The sequence below is a fragment of the Antechinus flavipes genome, chromosome 4 (genome assembly GCF_016432865.1).
Source record: "Antechinus flavipes isolate AdamAnt ecotype Samford, QLD, Australia chromosome 4, AdamAnt_v2, whole genome shotgun sequence".
NCBI classification, from domain to species: domain Eukaryota; kingdom Metazoa; phylum Chordata; class Mammalia; order Dasyuromorphia; family Dasyuridae; genus Antechinus; species Antechinus flavipes.
The window spans coordinates 2,413,285-2,429,054 of record NC_067401.1 but is presented as its reverse complement, the minus strand read 5'-3'; positions in this window follow the sequence as shown (position 1 = coordinate 2,429,054).

Sequence of the window (15,770 nt, the reverse complement as noted above, 5' to 3'; positions counted from 1 at the left end):
ACTGACCTTTGCTTCTGCAACTGAGCTCACAGCACCAGCCGGCCCCCAAAATGATCACGGCTGCGATCCCTTAAGTCCTTGTCCAAGCACCCAATTTATGTCTAAGGAAAATCCCCTGGAGCAGGCAGAGGTATTGAAGAAAAACCCTCCAAGCAACAGAGATGGGGAAGGAGAAAGAGAAAAAGGGGGCCCAACATACAACTTAGGGATCCATACTAACAGAGAATATAACTCATGGAAGGGCATGCTTTGGGGAGCATGGGAGCTCGGGTCCGTTCAGAAGGAAAAGGGTGCTCCTGTAGGAAGGAGTGCTCCTGCTGGAGAGAAGGCTGTGCTCCAACAGGAAGGGTGCTCCTTAAGGAGGGGGAGGCTGTGAATGTTCCTGTTGGAGGAGGAAGCTGTAGGTGTTCCTGATGGAAGAGGAGGCTGTACTCCAACAGGAAGGGGTGCTCCTTATGGAGGGGAGACTGTGGGTGCTCCTGTGGAGAGGAGGCTGTAGGTGTTCCTGATGGAAGAGGAGGCTATGGGTGCTCCTGCTGGAGGAGGAAGCTATGCTCCAGCAGGGGTGCTCCTGCTAGAGAGGACAGTTGCTTCAGCAGAAGGAGAAGGGAGCTTCAAGAGAATTCTCTTCTGAGAATGAGGTTTTTAGACCATGATTTCCAATGGCCTCCCTGTGGCTCCCTAAATTATAAATCAGGGGTCAGGACACAATAATATGGGGGGGTATTATTAGGGAGAAAAAACAAGCCGGTGATAAACGAAGCATTACTTGGGAGGCACGGCTGTACCTTCAGATATATTCTGGTCAGTGTTGTTCCCTGGGTGGTTCTCTGAGTTTACAGCCTCCGGGAAAGGCCCGGCCCCAGAACCATCAGGCCCAATAATGGTTTTCTGCATGGACTGGATGACTGCAGTGGTGATCTCAAGACCACCATGCCCAACCTTCTAACATCTCAGTTTTCTATTATCTTCAACTGTGGCAAGCCTGATACTCGGTGTTTGTTTTAATTAATGATAAACCTGTTTAATGGCTCATTGACCCTGAGCCTGGCCTGCCCCGAGCTGGTTGTAAACTTCCCCAATCGGATTATCAGCTAATCTCTATCCATCCTCCCCCCCAAGGAGAGTAAATAACACTTGGTGGGAAGCTTTGCCAAGTCTCAGGAAAACTATTTCCACATCTTTTCTCTTATCTCCAAGCTCAGTGATCTGGTGAAGAAAGGGCAATGGTCTGCCCTACATGAACTCTTCTGCCCCTTGGTCATCATCACTTCCTTATCTAGAGATCCTCTGACCTCATTAATCTCAAACTAGTTAATAAGTTCTTTAGAGCCAATGTTCCCTCTTTAATGGTCCAGCCTAGCATTTCCTCACCAGAGTAAAGCTCCCTAGAACACGACGGAGGGTACGGACCCTGCTCTCCTCCCACCGTTAGAGCCAGTGGGGGTGGAGGGGGCTTGGACGGCCTCTCTCCTATCCCACCGCCATTTCTAGAGCTCACATTTACTTTTTGATCTGTGGGATCATCTTCCCACCCTCCCATCCCCACTAGAACACATCATCCTGAGGGAGAGGAGCATTCGTTCGGTTGGCTTTGCACTCCTAGCACCCATCACGGTGCCTGACAAACAGTGATGCTCATTTAATAAATGTCTGTTAGATGGAGGGAAGGATGGGGGCAGGAAGGGGGCGGGAATTCCTCATGCTGGTGATGGAAACCGAGGGACAAGCAAGAGGGAATGTGAGTCATTCAAACCAGCTCCTCCTGGGAGATGACGCTAGGCCAGGCCTCGGACGGGCTGAGAATTGGAAGTGGAGGTGAGAGGGGACTGAGTTCCAGGCAAGAGGAACAAAGTGCCGGACAATACTTGCAGCTCGGGAGCAAGCCAGCCACGCCGGTTGGAAGTAGCCTGCATGAAAGGGAGTAGTAAGTGTGGGAGGCTGAGAGGAACCCAACTAGCCGGGCCTTCTCCTCCCGGAGGCAACGGGCGTCCCTGAGGCTCGGGGCAGAAGGACAGCGTGGGCAGCTGTTGGAGTCTGCAGAGAATGCTCCATTCCACCTTGTTGCTCATTTCCAAGACCACTCAGAATGTACCAGAGATGCACCAGAGCCCAACAAATAAGCAGAAGGTTTCCAATTCCCTGTGGGCCACACGCCCCAACACAGGCCACAGGTCAGAAGCATAAATTAAGGGCTGGGACAGAGGCCATCCGGGCCAGTGCCTTAATTTTGTAGACAATGAGACTGGGGCCAAGAACGACCAGGCTCTTTGCCAAAGTCCCAATCCACATCATAGCTCCAAGTCTGGAAGGGACCTTGGGGACCATCTCCTCCACTCCCTCATTTCACAGAAGAAGAAACTGAGGTCCACGGGCAAAGACCGTTTTTGCACTCGAGTCCTCAGCCTTGAAATCCCTAGCCTCTTGGTGGCTTCTGACTGCACTTATCCCAGGGTCCGGCCCATCCGGGAATCATTAAAATTTTGTCCTGCATTCATTCTGAAATCTATAAAAAAAAAACGGAAGTTTACACCCCCCCAAAATGACAACTAAACCAATTCCACCACTACGTTCACCATGTGCTGACTCTGATGAATCTTTGATTCTCCTTCCCCCCAAAAAGGGAGAGTCCCCCATGTGCACTGTGAACCTCCCCACTCCCCCCTCCCAACTAGCCATCCTCTCTATGGCCTCCTAAGTACCTTAATTTTTTTCAACTGTCAGTCAACATATTCTGAGCCTCAGTTTCCCCATATGCCAAATTAGGAGAGAAGGTTGGTCCAGGCAGGGCCTTAAGACCCAGCTCTAACCTTTTGAGATTCTAACATGGAAGGCCTATAGTGCATATTGTAAGGGGCATTGCATGGGAACCCACAAAAAGCATGCTGGACTTGGGGTCCAGAAAGGCCCCTGTTTGACTCTTGAACCTGATACTACTTGTGACCCTGGGAAAATTCTCTGAGCCTGGTTTCTCATCTGTAAAATGGGAATAACAGGTGGGGGGGAGTTTCACTTGTGGGCATCAGATGAGGAAAGATGCACAAAAGCATTTTGACAACTTCAGAGTGCTCTGGACTGATGAGTTCTTGTTGTTACAAGTTTATTTATTCTTGGCCCAGCCCTTGAAGTCAACAATATGGTGAGTGTCCCGTGTGGAAATACCCTCTGCCAATGCAGATCAGCACCTCCTTTCTCACGCAGAGTCCCTAAGAGGAGCCGGGGCTCCCTCCCAACACATGTCACCCCACGGACATTCTCATTCCCCTCCCTGTATGTCATGAAGCTATCGTGTCAAGCTTTCCACTCAAGTCCTTTTATTGCAAATAAAAACACTGACCACATGGACGGGCACCAGCCTGGGAAGCCCTGGCCAGGGGCAACCTAGATTCAGGTCTTCAGAGGGACCTGAGGGAGGCTTCAGAAGGCTCAAGTTACAGGAGGAGAAACCGAGGACATCAAGTCACTTCCCCATAATCACACAGAGAGTCCGTGCAAAAGGGAGTTGGAAGCGACTGCACAGTCCACGTTCTTGCAGCCTCTGTCTGCCTTCGTACCCGAAAGTCGAGAAAACCTAGAACTGAGGTCGCCTCGCTGGCCTAAGTGTGGCAAGGACTTGCTGAAGGAGAGGAATTCAATAGAATTGTGGGAATAGAAAGGTGGGAAATATGAGCTCCGGGAACGCAAAGAAAGGCCAAAGTTCTCAAGGAGCTCCCGGTGGGGCAGGCAAAGGGCTTTGTACAAACCAGATTTTTACCAGAAAAATTAGAGGCACTGTCAGGAATGCAGATGAAGGAAGGTGGGGCAGGCTTCTTGCAGAAAGTGGGGCTGGTGTGCTGGGAAAATGTTTAACACCCACCCTTGGATGGGGGGAGAGAAGAGTAAGTTATTGTTCACTTGTTTTTGACTCTTTATGACCCAATTGAAAGTTTTCTTGGCAGAGATATTGGTGTGGCCGGCCACTTCCTTCTCCAGCTCATTTTACAGATGAGGAAACTGAGGCAAACAGCATTAAGTGACTTGCTCAGAGTCACACAGACACTTAGCACCTGAGGGCACTCTTGGATTCAGGCCTTTCTGACCGCAGTCCTGTTTCATCCATATCCATTAAGCCCAGCTAACTGTCTAACAAATAAGTAGGATGCATTTAAAGCTCAATTTGCTTCATTGACAATTTCTCCATCACTTTCTTAGACTTAGACAAAAGAAGAAACCAAGCCCCGACTTGCAGCATTTGCTCATTTACCCTGGAAGTGCTGAAAAGTTTACAAGCAGCGGGCTTAAGCTGGCTCCAGCACCCTTGGCTGAGGCTCGGAGGAAGCTGAAGCGCCAGGAGGTGGGGCTGAGGAAGAAGAGTTACCAGCCTGGGGGACAAAGGGAGAAGGAGGGTGGGATCCTGGGCAAGGAACAACACTTAGTCACATGCCAGGACAAGTCTGTGCTTTGAGGGGCTGGTCTGTGAAACGAGAATCCCTCTGAGGGCCCCTCTAAGTCTAAATCTGGGAGCCGCCAGCAGGGCACCCGACTGGTCCAGCAGGCGCTCCTCCCCGTACCGAAAGCCCCTGGATCCCAATGGAGCAGGGCTCCATGATAAGCCCGAGAAGGCCCAGGGCTGGGAACAACAACTTTTAAAGCCCTCCTGAGTCCCTTAAAAGAGGCAAGGCCATCGTTTGATCCGCAGCTGGGATGGCGAGCGAGCCCCAGACTTCGAACTCCATCGCCATCATGGGAGAAGAGAAAAGCTCTCCCGGAGCAGAATCCATCACCTGCGCCTCTCCTGTGCTCATAAAAGCAGCCCTAAGTGTCTGTGCGCCGGGCACTGCCCGCTAGCACTGCAGCAGCACCTGATAAATCATTGATAGAAATTAATGGCCCCAAGAACCGGCCCCGCCCCGATCCGTAATTACTGGAAGCAGCTCATGTATTTTTCACAAAGTGTCGCTCCGTCTCTCAGAGGATTTTTCCTTTTCTTCTGAAATGCGGCTTCTTGGCTATTTTTCTGGCTTTCAGTGAGGGCTTTCAGAGGCATCCTGGGCCCAGCTCGGCCCCCTCGCCAGCAGCCGGGACTCGGCTCCTTTGCTCTGGTCCCAGCGGGGGTCTCCAGAGATGAAGTGGGCCATGGGACGGGGGCCTCGGGGGAGCTGGATTCCACCCGTGGGAGGCTTGGCCCCCGCCCCATCGACTCCCAGGAAATGACCCTTGGCAAGAAGTCTGCCAGAAGTGAATCTAGCTCCCAAGTTGGTGATTCCATGAATTATAGATCATGCTGACTTCGATTAAGAGATAATCCCATGAAGCTTACTAGGGAGCATTGCACCGGTTTATCTTATCCCAGCTAGATTTAGCCGCAGGGACTGATGGGGGAAAACCACCTGCCATGTTGGACTGAGAGTTCCAAATCGGCTCTCCGGTCTCCCTTCTCTCATCAGTCCGAGGGGAGGGCGGACCCAGCCCGCCAGCAGGAAGAGCCTTTAGGAGAAGCCGGAGACCCTCACCTGCGGTGCCTTCTCAGTGCGGCGATCTCATACTTCCTTCTCGTGTACAACATAGTGTAGGTGTCCCTGTGGCTTCTGCCAGTGAGAAGAAGTAAACAGACTTTACAAAGCGTCCACTCTGTACCAGGCACGGTGCTAAGCACTTTCCAGATATTATCTTATGTGGCCCTTGTGACAACCCTGGGAGAGGGGTTGTTATTATCCCCATTTTACAGTTGAGGAAACTGAAGAGAAGTGTCTTTTATCTTCCCAGTTAGTCAGTGTCCAGGACCAAATCTGTGCACTAGCATCTAGCTGCTTCTAAATTTAGTAGATTATAAACTCCTTGACGGCAGGAACTCCTTTTCCTTTTTTGTATCCCCAGCCTAAACACAGTAGGGATTAGCAATGCTTAACATCTGTGATCTTGGGCAAGTCAGTTAATAGTCATGTGCCTCAGTTTCCACATTTGTAAAATGTCAATTAAGTTAAATGATCCTGAGATCCCTTCCTGCTCTAGATGTAGGATCCTATAAGGGATCAGTGGATTGATAGGGGCTCTGCATTGGATTTGTTCACATCCAAACAGCAGAAGCTCCGGATGACTGCCTAGAAAATGACCTTTGTTGTCATGTAAAGAATAGTCTAAAATATCCTCTTGTTTGAAAATGAGCCAAAGTCTATGAGGGTCTCAGAAAGGGAGCTGGAAGGGGCCTCTAGGCCCACTTTGTCCATCTGAGAACAGAAACGCCCTCTACAATCTACAACAAGGGCTCATCCAGGTCTTGCCCAAAGGTCTCCAATGGTGGGGAGCTCACTTCCTTCTGAGGAAGACTATTCCCCTTAGGGACAGCTCTCAGCGCCAGAAAAACAAACTTCTGCCATTGTTCTTAGTTGTTGTCGACCAGAAGAAGAACCGTCTTTATGATTTAGCTGTCACCTGTGATAGAGGGAAGAGGAGCCCCCAAAGTCTTGTCAATGGACTCAATGAATCCAATCACACATTTAGCCGAAGTCCTAGGATCTCTCATTTTTGTTGCACGACGCAACCAGGTGACTGTCAAGATCACAAAGTCTTCAGTCTTCTCAACCCATTAAAACCATCTGGCTAATAATCAGGGAGGGAAAGCTCAGTTACAGGGTGATAGTGATAGTGTAAGAAGCCAGATGGAAAAGGAGACGTGAGGGGGAGGTAGAGAGTGCAGGCAAGAGGTGGAGATGACTTTTTCTTTGGGATTTTGTCTAGAAAAGGGATCCAAGACAAAGAATATTATACAGAGGGGGCACAGGTCAAGGGAAGGTATTTTTCTTTTTAAGACAGAGGAGTCTGTGCAGTGAAGAAGGAAGAAACAAATTAGGTGAAGAAAGAAGATTAGAAAAGGAGAAGATCAGATATCCAAGGGGATAAGAAAAAAGGCAGAAAGGCCCAGGATAGTCTTAGTAAAAAGAAAAGCCACCTCTTCCCTAAATGCAAAAAAGAAAGAGAATAAAGAGAGAAAATAAACACCAATATTGAAGCATCAAGTAAAAAAAAAAGACACAACTCTTTAAAAAAACATTTTATGGTTGGACTTTTTAAAATTCAAAATGAAAGCTTAGTTCTAATTAGCTGACGTCAGATTGTCAGGTTCTAATAATAGAACAGAACTTTGAATGTGGCTCTGGACATGTCTAAAGATGTCCAAGTTTTTGACTTAGTACATTTTAATATTTTAATTTATTTTGTTTTTTAATTTATGGAATAAACCTAATATTTTCATAACAGTATAATCTTTTTTTAAAAAAATGATTACACATGAAACTGCCAATCTATATATAACTTGCTATTCCTCTTAAATATGTAATAAAGTTATCTTGTAAATTTCTTTTCTTTTTCTTTCCTCCCCACTTCTGTCTTAAAGATTGCTACTATTATTAGATACAAATATATATATATATATATATGTAATATATATACACACCTATATGTGTGTTTGTGTGTGTGTGTGTGTGTGTGTGTGTGTGTGTGTGTGTGTAAAACCATTCTATGTCTACTTCTATATATCAATGCTTTCTCTGAAGGCAGAGAGCATCTTCTTTAATGTATCCTTCATAGTTAATTTTGGTATTGATAATAAAAATAACCTATTCACTCAAAGTTGTCCTTAAAATAACATTGCTGATAGTGTATAAAATGTTCTCTGGGTTCTGTTCATTTTACTCATTATTTTGTGCAAGTCTATCCATATTTGTCTAAGATCCTCAAGCTCATTTTTCTGATATTTAATATTTTTATTTTCCCCAATTACATATAAAACAACTTGTCACATTTGTTTTTAAAACTTTGAATTCCAGACTTTTTCCCTTCCTTCCCACCCCCCATTAAGAAGGCATATGTGAAATTATACAAAACATTTCCATAAAATTCATGCTGTACAAGATAACTGTATAAATATGTATACATGTATTGCATTTAATATATTTAACATGTATTGGTCTACCTGCCATCTAGAGGAGGGGATTGGGGGAAGGAGGGGAAAAGTTGGAACAGAAGGTTTTGCAAGAGTCAATGCTGAAAAATTACCCATGCATATGTCTTGGAAATCAAAAGCTCTAATAAAAAAATAAAAATAATAAAAAGTCATGCTGTAAAATCCATTTGTACTATACTTTCAAGTATTTTTTAAATAAAAATGAGTATTGCCTTTTATCAAAAGTTTTTCTGCATCTATTGATATACAATTTTTTAACTTTTATTATTGATATGATCGATTACATTAATAGTTTTTCTCATGTTAAATAATCCCTGCATTTCTATTATAAATCCCACTTGATCATAAAGTATAATCTTTGTAATATATTGTTGTAATCTTTAAGCCACAACTCTTAATGCATGGCTTTGATTTCTTTTTTCAAATTTCTTTTTTAATTCTGAACTCAAGAAACAGAAAACGAAAGGCGCATTTCCAAGATTCATAATAGAACAGGAGATTATACATTAAGCAACAGATCTCAGTCATATACATCTTATTTTTCTTTTTTAGGTATAAAATAAATCCTATTATCTAACACAGAAGTGCCCTGATTTTCTTTAATTCCTTCAGACAATTTTTTCCCTTCCAAACATTTTTTAAAATGCTTCAATGATTTGCTTTCTTTTTTAGAAACCCTAATCCTCCCCTTTTTCTGGATAAATCTGTCCTCATCTATGAAAAAAAACAAAAAAAAAAGAACAGGGAAAGCCTTATAACCGATCTACAGAGTCAAACAAAACAAATTCTCACACTGGCCATGTTCAAAAACATGTATCTCATTCCAAACCTGGAATCCATCACTTTTCCATCACAAGGTGGGAAGCAGACTTCACCATCAATTCTCTGAAATCACGGACTCATTGCACTGAAACTAGTCCTTAAGTCTTTTAGTTGTTTTTCTTTATAATTGTAGAAAATGATTCCTACTTGTTTTCACTTCACTCTGAATCACTTGATAAAAGTCTTCAGTATTTTTCCAAGACTGCCCTCTTTAATCATTTCTTGTGACACAAAATTACTGTTTACACTCACATGCCATAATTTGGCAAACCATTCCCCAATAGAGAGGCACCCCTTAGTTGTCACAAAAAGTAAATGACTATTGTTGGAGCGGCTATAGGAAAATAAGTGTACATTTGGCAACAACAAGACTATATGAAGACCAATTCTGATGGACATGGGTCTCTTCAACAATGAGATGATTCAGACCAGTTCCAACTGTTCATTGATGAAGAGAGCCGTCTACACCCAGGGAGAGGACTATGGGAAATGAGTGTGGACCACAACATAGCATTCTCATTCTCTTTGTTGTTATTTGCTTGCATTTTGTTTTCCTTCTCAGGTTTTTTTTCTTACTAGATCCGATTTTTGGGGGGGCAGCAAGATAACTGTATAAATATGTATGCATGGATTGGATTTAACATATACTGTAACATATTTAACATGTATTGGACTACCTGTCATCTAGGGGAGGGGGTAGAGGAAGGAGGAGAAAATTTGGAACAGAAAGTTTTGCAAGGGTCAATGCTGAAAAATTACCCATGCATATGTTTTGTATTTAAAAGCTATAATAATAATTGAAAAAAAGAAAATAAGTGTACATTAATGGACTGCCGGTACAGCTATGAATTGATCCAGCCACTCTAAAAAGCCCCAAAAGTTACTAAGCTACGTGTGCCCTTCAGTAATACCACTAGATCCCCACCCCAAAGAAATCAAAGAAAAAGATCCATTTGTCCAAAAGTATTTATAAGCAATTCTTTTTGATAATGGCAAAGGACTTTAACTACGGCACTACCCATCTATTTAGAACGGCTCAATAAATTAGGCTTTATAAGTATATTGGAATATTATTGTTTACTTTCTGTTATCCTCTCGATCCTTTGGACTCAACCCCCCTCAGATATAGCTCTATGCATGTACATACATGTGTATGAATAAGTGAAAGACATGTTCTTCAAACTTACCATTTGTTGCTGATGTGATCCTTTTTATGAATGAATGAAACATTTATTAAGTACTTATTATGTTTACAGCATTGTGCCAAGTGACAGAGAAGTCAGACAGTCTTGTTCGCCAGGAGCTCACATCCTGATGAGGGAGAGGCAACACCTAGGAAAGGCTTCAGTTGCCAGTCCTAGGGAAAAGCCCTGATCCTTAGGACACAGGGGCAAAATAAATGTAAATGTTTCTTCTTGAAGCTGATAGAGCAATCCCTGCCATGGAATCACTGGACAGCAGCCAGGACTCTGGGGACAGAGACTTTCCTTTTTGGGTCTTTAGTAGTTATGGCTACAACTCCCACCCCATTCCAACAGGAGCGGTCGGTCTCCTCTGCATCTCCCCAAGGGCTGTGTCCCAGGAAGATGCTAAGGATTATGGTCTGGAAGCCTCGTTTTTCCCAAGGCTCTTGGATCCAAGATCCAGAGCTGTCTCCATCAGAGTCTGAGGTCAAGGTGTGATGCTGAAGTTTACCTGGTGCATGCTGCCTTCTGTCTCTCCCGGGGGGCGGGGGGGAAGGGGGGGTTGCTACCTCAGCTCAGCTTTTTTGTCTTCCTATGAGTCCCTTTAATTCACTTCTCCATGAGGAGCTTATCTTAGTTTGAGGTGGGAGATGTTGGTCTCCATCTAATGGGCTTTTTACTCCTCAGATGAATGTCATTACTGTATTTACTCTAGCCCTATAAAATGATCCTTTGATAGTTTATCAGAATAGTAGAGAAAAGTAAATTAGTTTAGGTAATATTGTCACCTTGATTTTCTCAGTAAAGACAAAATGACACAGTCCTGCCTCCAAAGAACCCATTGTCTCTCAGGCGCTTCCGGAATTCGCTACCGATATCTTTATCAAAGCACAGAGTGGGAACTAGCTTCAGCCCTGAGACCCTGCAGTGGTGATCGGGGGAAGGGGGAGGTATCCTGGGGAGGGTGCTAACGAGCCTAAGGTTTATCCCTAAGAAAACAGCTACCATGGCTGGGGAGAAGTGGTCAGCCCTGGGTGGGAAACAGAAGGAAGGCAGTTTGGACAACTCTGTGGGCGCTGGAGGATGGCAGAGGAGACCCATGGCCGGCGCTAAGTCTGTGATCCCAGTAAAGGACTTGGCTGTCGTCCAACACCTTAAAATAATATCAGGAAGTTGGGAGGTTCCTGTCAATCAATAATCATATTAGGAGAGTGTGAATCCTGCCAGGAGAGGCAGCATGGGAGAGGAGGGAGGGAGCTGGCTGCCCTGGAAGCTGCTCTGAGATCAAATCCTGCCTTGAGCAAGGTCTCTCCAAGTCCCCAAGCAGATCCCTTCAGCTCCCAGACCAGTGAGCTGCTGCGCGTAGCCCTCCCCCACCTCCTGTTAGCCTGTGAGTACTGGAGACCCCAAAGCCCTTCTGCCTCTGCACAGCACCCGGCTCCGAAGCAGCTGTTAGCGGGCCTTGCTGAACTGTGACTAAGACCACGGATTCATAGCAGCAGTGAGGTGAACCCTGAATAAAGTCCTAGATTTGGAGGAAGGAAGACTTGAGTTCAAATTCTGTGTCATACATTTGCTGGACCCTCTCAGCCCCTGTCATCTTCTTCCTCTACAAAACCGGGATAATTGTTGCATTTACCTCCCAGGGTCATTGTAGGGATTGCACAAAGCGCTTTACAAACTTTATTATTTTTTTGTTAAAGCTTTTTAATTTTCAAAACATATACATAGATAATTTTTCAACATGAATCCTTGCAAAACCTTGTGTTCCAATCTTTCCCCTTCCCCTCACTCCCTCTCCTAGAAGGTAAGTAATCTAATATATGTTAAACATGGTAAAAATATATTAATCCAATATATGCACACATATTTATACAATTATTTTACTGCACAAGAAAAATCAAATCAAAAAGAAAAAATGAGAAAAAATAAAAGGCAAGCAAACAACAACAAAAGGAGTGAGAATGCTATGTTGTGAGCCACACTCAGTCCCCACAGTCTCCCTCTGGGTACGGGTGGCTCTCTTCATCACAAGGTCACTGGAACCGGTTCGAATCATCTCATTGTTGAAGAGGGTCACGTCCATCAGAACTGAGCTTCGTATAGTCTTGTTGTTGCCTTGTGTGATGTTCTTTTGATTCTCCTTATTTCCCTCAGCATCAGTTCCTGTGAGTTTCTCCAGGCCTCTCTGAAATCATCCTGCTCATTATTTCTTGCAGAACAATGATATTCCAGAGTATTCATATCCCGTAACTTATTCCGCCTTTCTCCCACGGATGGGCAGCCACCCAGTTTCCATTTTCTTCTTACTACAAACATGGCTGCCACAGACATTTTGCTTTGCAAACTTTCAAATGCTGTATTGTTGTTCAGTCATTTTTTTTAATTCCTGCCCAGTTTTAAGGCAGAGATTCCTTTTCTTTCTCCAGATCATTTTACAGGTGAGGAAACTGAGGTCCAGAGAGGGTCAGGGGCTGAAGAAATGAGTGAAATCCCAGGTCTGCGATCTCCCCCTCCCCAAGTCTAGCATGTGTTTATTACTGAATACGAATGAAAATCTGTATGCATTCTGGGAACTTGGACTGTCTTTGTAATCCAATCGATTATTTCCCTATTTTGAAGTCAGGAGCTAATGCATTCGCATTCCCCAATATTTCAACCACCACTAACTGTCCCCCTGTGCCGTCGGACAGATGGAGACCAAAGCTAATGGAACCCCACTCTCCGGCTAGAGATGGATGATCTCCATCACTCATGTTGGGTAAATTTCCATGGTGCCAGGCGGGTGCGGGGATGGAGGCCAGGCCACAGAAGCCCCTGTCCCTCCCCCCACAAATTTGCCACCAGGGTCCCTTCTCGGCAAAGAGCCAATTATCCCCTCTCTGCAGCTCTTGACCTCTGAACCCTTGCCCACACCAGGCATTTGCAGTCATTGTTTCTAACAATTAAAAATATGATCTCCCTTTTGGGCTCCCTAATGTTTCTTGCCTCTTTTAGGCAAGGGGGGGGCTCCCTCTCTGGGAGCTGTTAGCCCCTCCCCAGCCAGACAGAGGCGGCCTGTGAGAGCCACACGGCCGCAGGAAAGTGCTCGGAGTTTCTGTGCGCTCCCCACATGAGGTTCCATAATTTGGCTAAAAGGGAAGAAATGGGTCCTGAGTACCTGAGCCGCGAAGGCGGAGGGAAGAGGGTCAGATAGGGCACGGCAGCGCTGCCGGTGAATTTTTAATAAAGAAAATGGTTTCATCAGCTTCGGGCTTGATTGCCGGTGGCCCTGAGTAATGGCTCGGCCCAGCTTTGTGGCAATTCTCACCCAGATTCCAAAATGTCGGCTCCTCCGGGGTCTCAGTCTCAGACTTTGGCTTCTGGGGACGAGGACTGTCGGCAGCCTGCCTTTGTGCCCCAGGTGCCTAACACGGTGCCTTGTCATAACCGTGTGGGAATGGGCTGCTTGATGGGGGAAGGCTGGGAGAGCCTCCACGCTGAGGGGCCAGAAAACTGACCTCCCTCCTTTTATCTGGGGAGGAAGGGAGGCCTTGGAGGTGGGCTCCTGAGCCTCCTCTTTGGCTAGCTGAAGGGCGGTTGGGGGACTCAGCTTGGTTAGTTCTGCTTGGCCCCGGAGGGCAGGGGCCTAAGCAGCAGGGCCAATGTGGGCTCGAGGTCAGGACCCCCAGTGTTCGGAGCAAGCCCACGGCAGAACGGGCGCCCCAGAGCGCAGGTGCCCGCGGCCTGGGGGCCTCAGCGAAAGACCCCTTGCTCACTGGGAGTGCCTGGTGCCGGAGGAACCGGCCGATGCCGGGACCCCTCCCCTCGCTAAGATAAAGCGAGAAAGCCCCCATTCCTGTCCTGTTCCCTGGGCACGGAGCGGAGCAAGGGATGCATCGGACGCTGGAGGTGATTCCAACCAAGAAGCACTGACACAAGTGGGGGGCTCCGGCAGCTCTCAGAGATGCTCCTGCCCTCCAGAGCCCATTCGACGGGGCTTAGGTTTGACCAATCATTCAGTGCCGGCTCCCCATGTCTCTCTGAGGAAAACCGAAGCGAACAGGAGCGAGCCGCGGCGGGGCTGGCGGAGTCGTGGCTTGTTTGTGAACCGCCGTCACAAGGGGCCGCGAAGCCTTGAAGAAAATCGTCCGGGGGAACCTTGGTTCCGGCACCAGGAAGGCCTGAGCTCAAGTCCCACCTCGGTACCGAGGCACTGGCTGGGAGACTGGGCCGGTCCTTAACCTCCGTCTGGCACCTGGGGATCATCACAGGACCCACCTCCCCGGGGATCGGGAGGGGCCATGAGACCAGAGCGTTGCAAACATTTAAATAAGAGCCACTAACTTCAGCGCGGGGCTTCTCACCAAGGAAACATGGACTCCTGCACAGTAAAGGACGGGTCTGGGGGGGGGACAGAGAGGGAGGAGACGCGGTGCGCTCTCCCGGGCTCCCAGGAAAAGGCAGCGCCGTGCTGGGCTCAGAACGGGAAACAGGAGTATTGCAGGGCCCCCCCACTGAGTGGCGGCTTATTTACATTTAGCGAAAAGATAGATCGAGACTGGAATAATTTGGCCCTGACCTAGAACTCGGGGAATTGACCTAGAAATTGGCCTAGTTATCCACAAGCTCCAAGTCCTAAAGGCACAGGGCAGCTCCGGCCCATTAATGTCGGCAGAGTTCTAGGAAGGGGAAAGGGGAGGGGAAGCAAAGCCATTAGGGTTCCAAGCCCCATCACAGGGCCGGAACCGGACTCATTGCCACAATACGATCACCTAGATCACAGAAATCAGGCGGGGAATAGCCCGCCTGAGACCACCTGAGCCGGGAACCAAAGGAAAGCTATGAAGACTGGGTCTTGATCTAGGGAAGGGATACAAATCTCCTCCCAGCCAGAGCAGATGGCAGGGGGCCCCGAGGGGGGATCACAAAGGTCAAACCCCGAGCTCCCAGCTCTCTGCTGTGCCGCCCAAGGGCGGCTCTCCTCCTCTGAACCCCAAAAGGGGTGGACACAAAGGCCGGGGGAATGGCAGAGCCCCAGAACTTGGCTCCCAGTGGCCTGAACGGTGGCCAAGTGACGTCTCCGGGACCCAGTCCTCCTGCCTTGGCCACCTCTCCCTCTGCAGAGGGCCACCTTCTCTGACCCTGAGGGTGCACAGTCGCTGCAGACCTTTGGCCTCCGTCCCACTGGCCACCCACCCAGTCATCTCAAAATGAGAAGTGCGCTTTCTTAATGGGGGCCAGAGGGGGGATTGGGGGGAAAACCTGGAACTCAAACACACAAATGTAAAAAATTGTTTTAAATGTAACCAAGGAAAAATTAAATAAATAACTGTAAATGTTCCAAAATGAGAAATGCACCGGCCACATCTTCCTCCAAATCCCCGCAGAACGGTGGAATGGCCCCGGGCAGCAGAGAGCGCCCATGTGGCTCCCAGAGCCTGTGAGCCTCGGGAGAGAGGACTCCGAGTCTGTGCTCAGTCAGGCAACAAGCCTTTAGCAAGCACCTCCTATGTGTCAGGCTCTGTGCTAGTGCTGGCAATTCCAAGCCCTTCCAAAGAGCCCACGCTCTGAATCGTGACTGCCATTGACTGGCGGGCTGATAATTCCCCTCTTTCCTCATCTGGAAAATGGGCACGAAGCCGCCCGCACTCCCCACCTCACAGAGGGGCTGGGAGGACAGATTCGCCAAGGCAGCCACCACCAGCCCTCGGGTGCTGTCGCTCACTCAGACCAAGGCCAAGGGCCGGACGTCCCGCCTCCGTGGGCGGCTCCCTCGGGCCTCCAGGACCCGCCCAAACGCCTCTAACCACAGGGGCCGAGCTCACAGCCCGGCTCCCGCC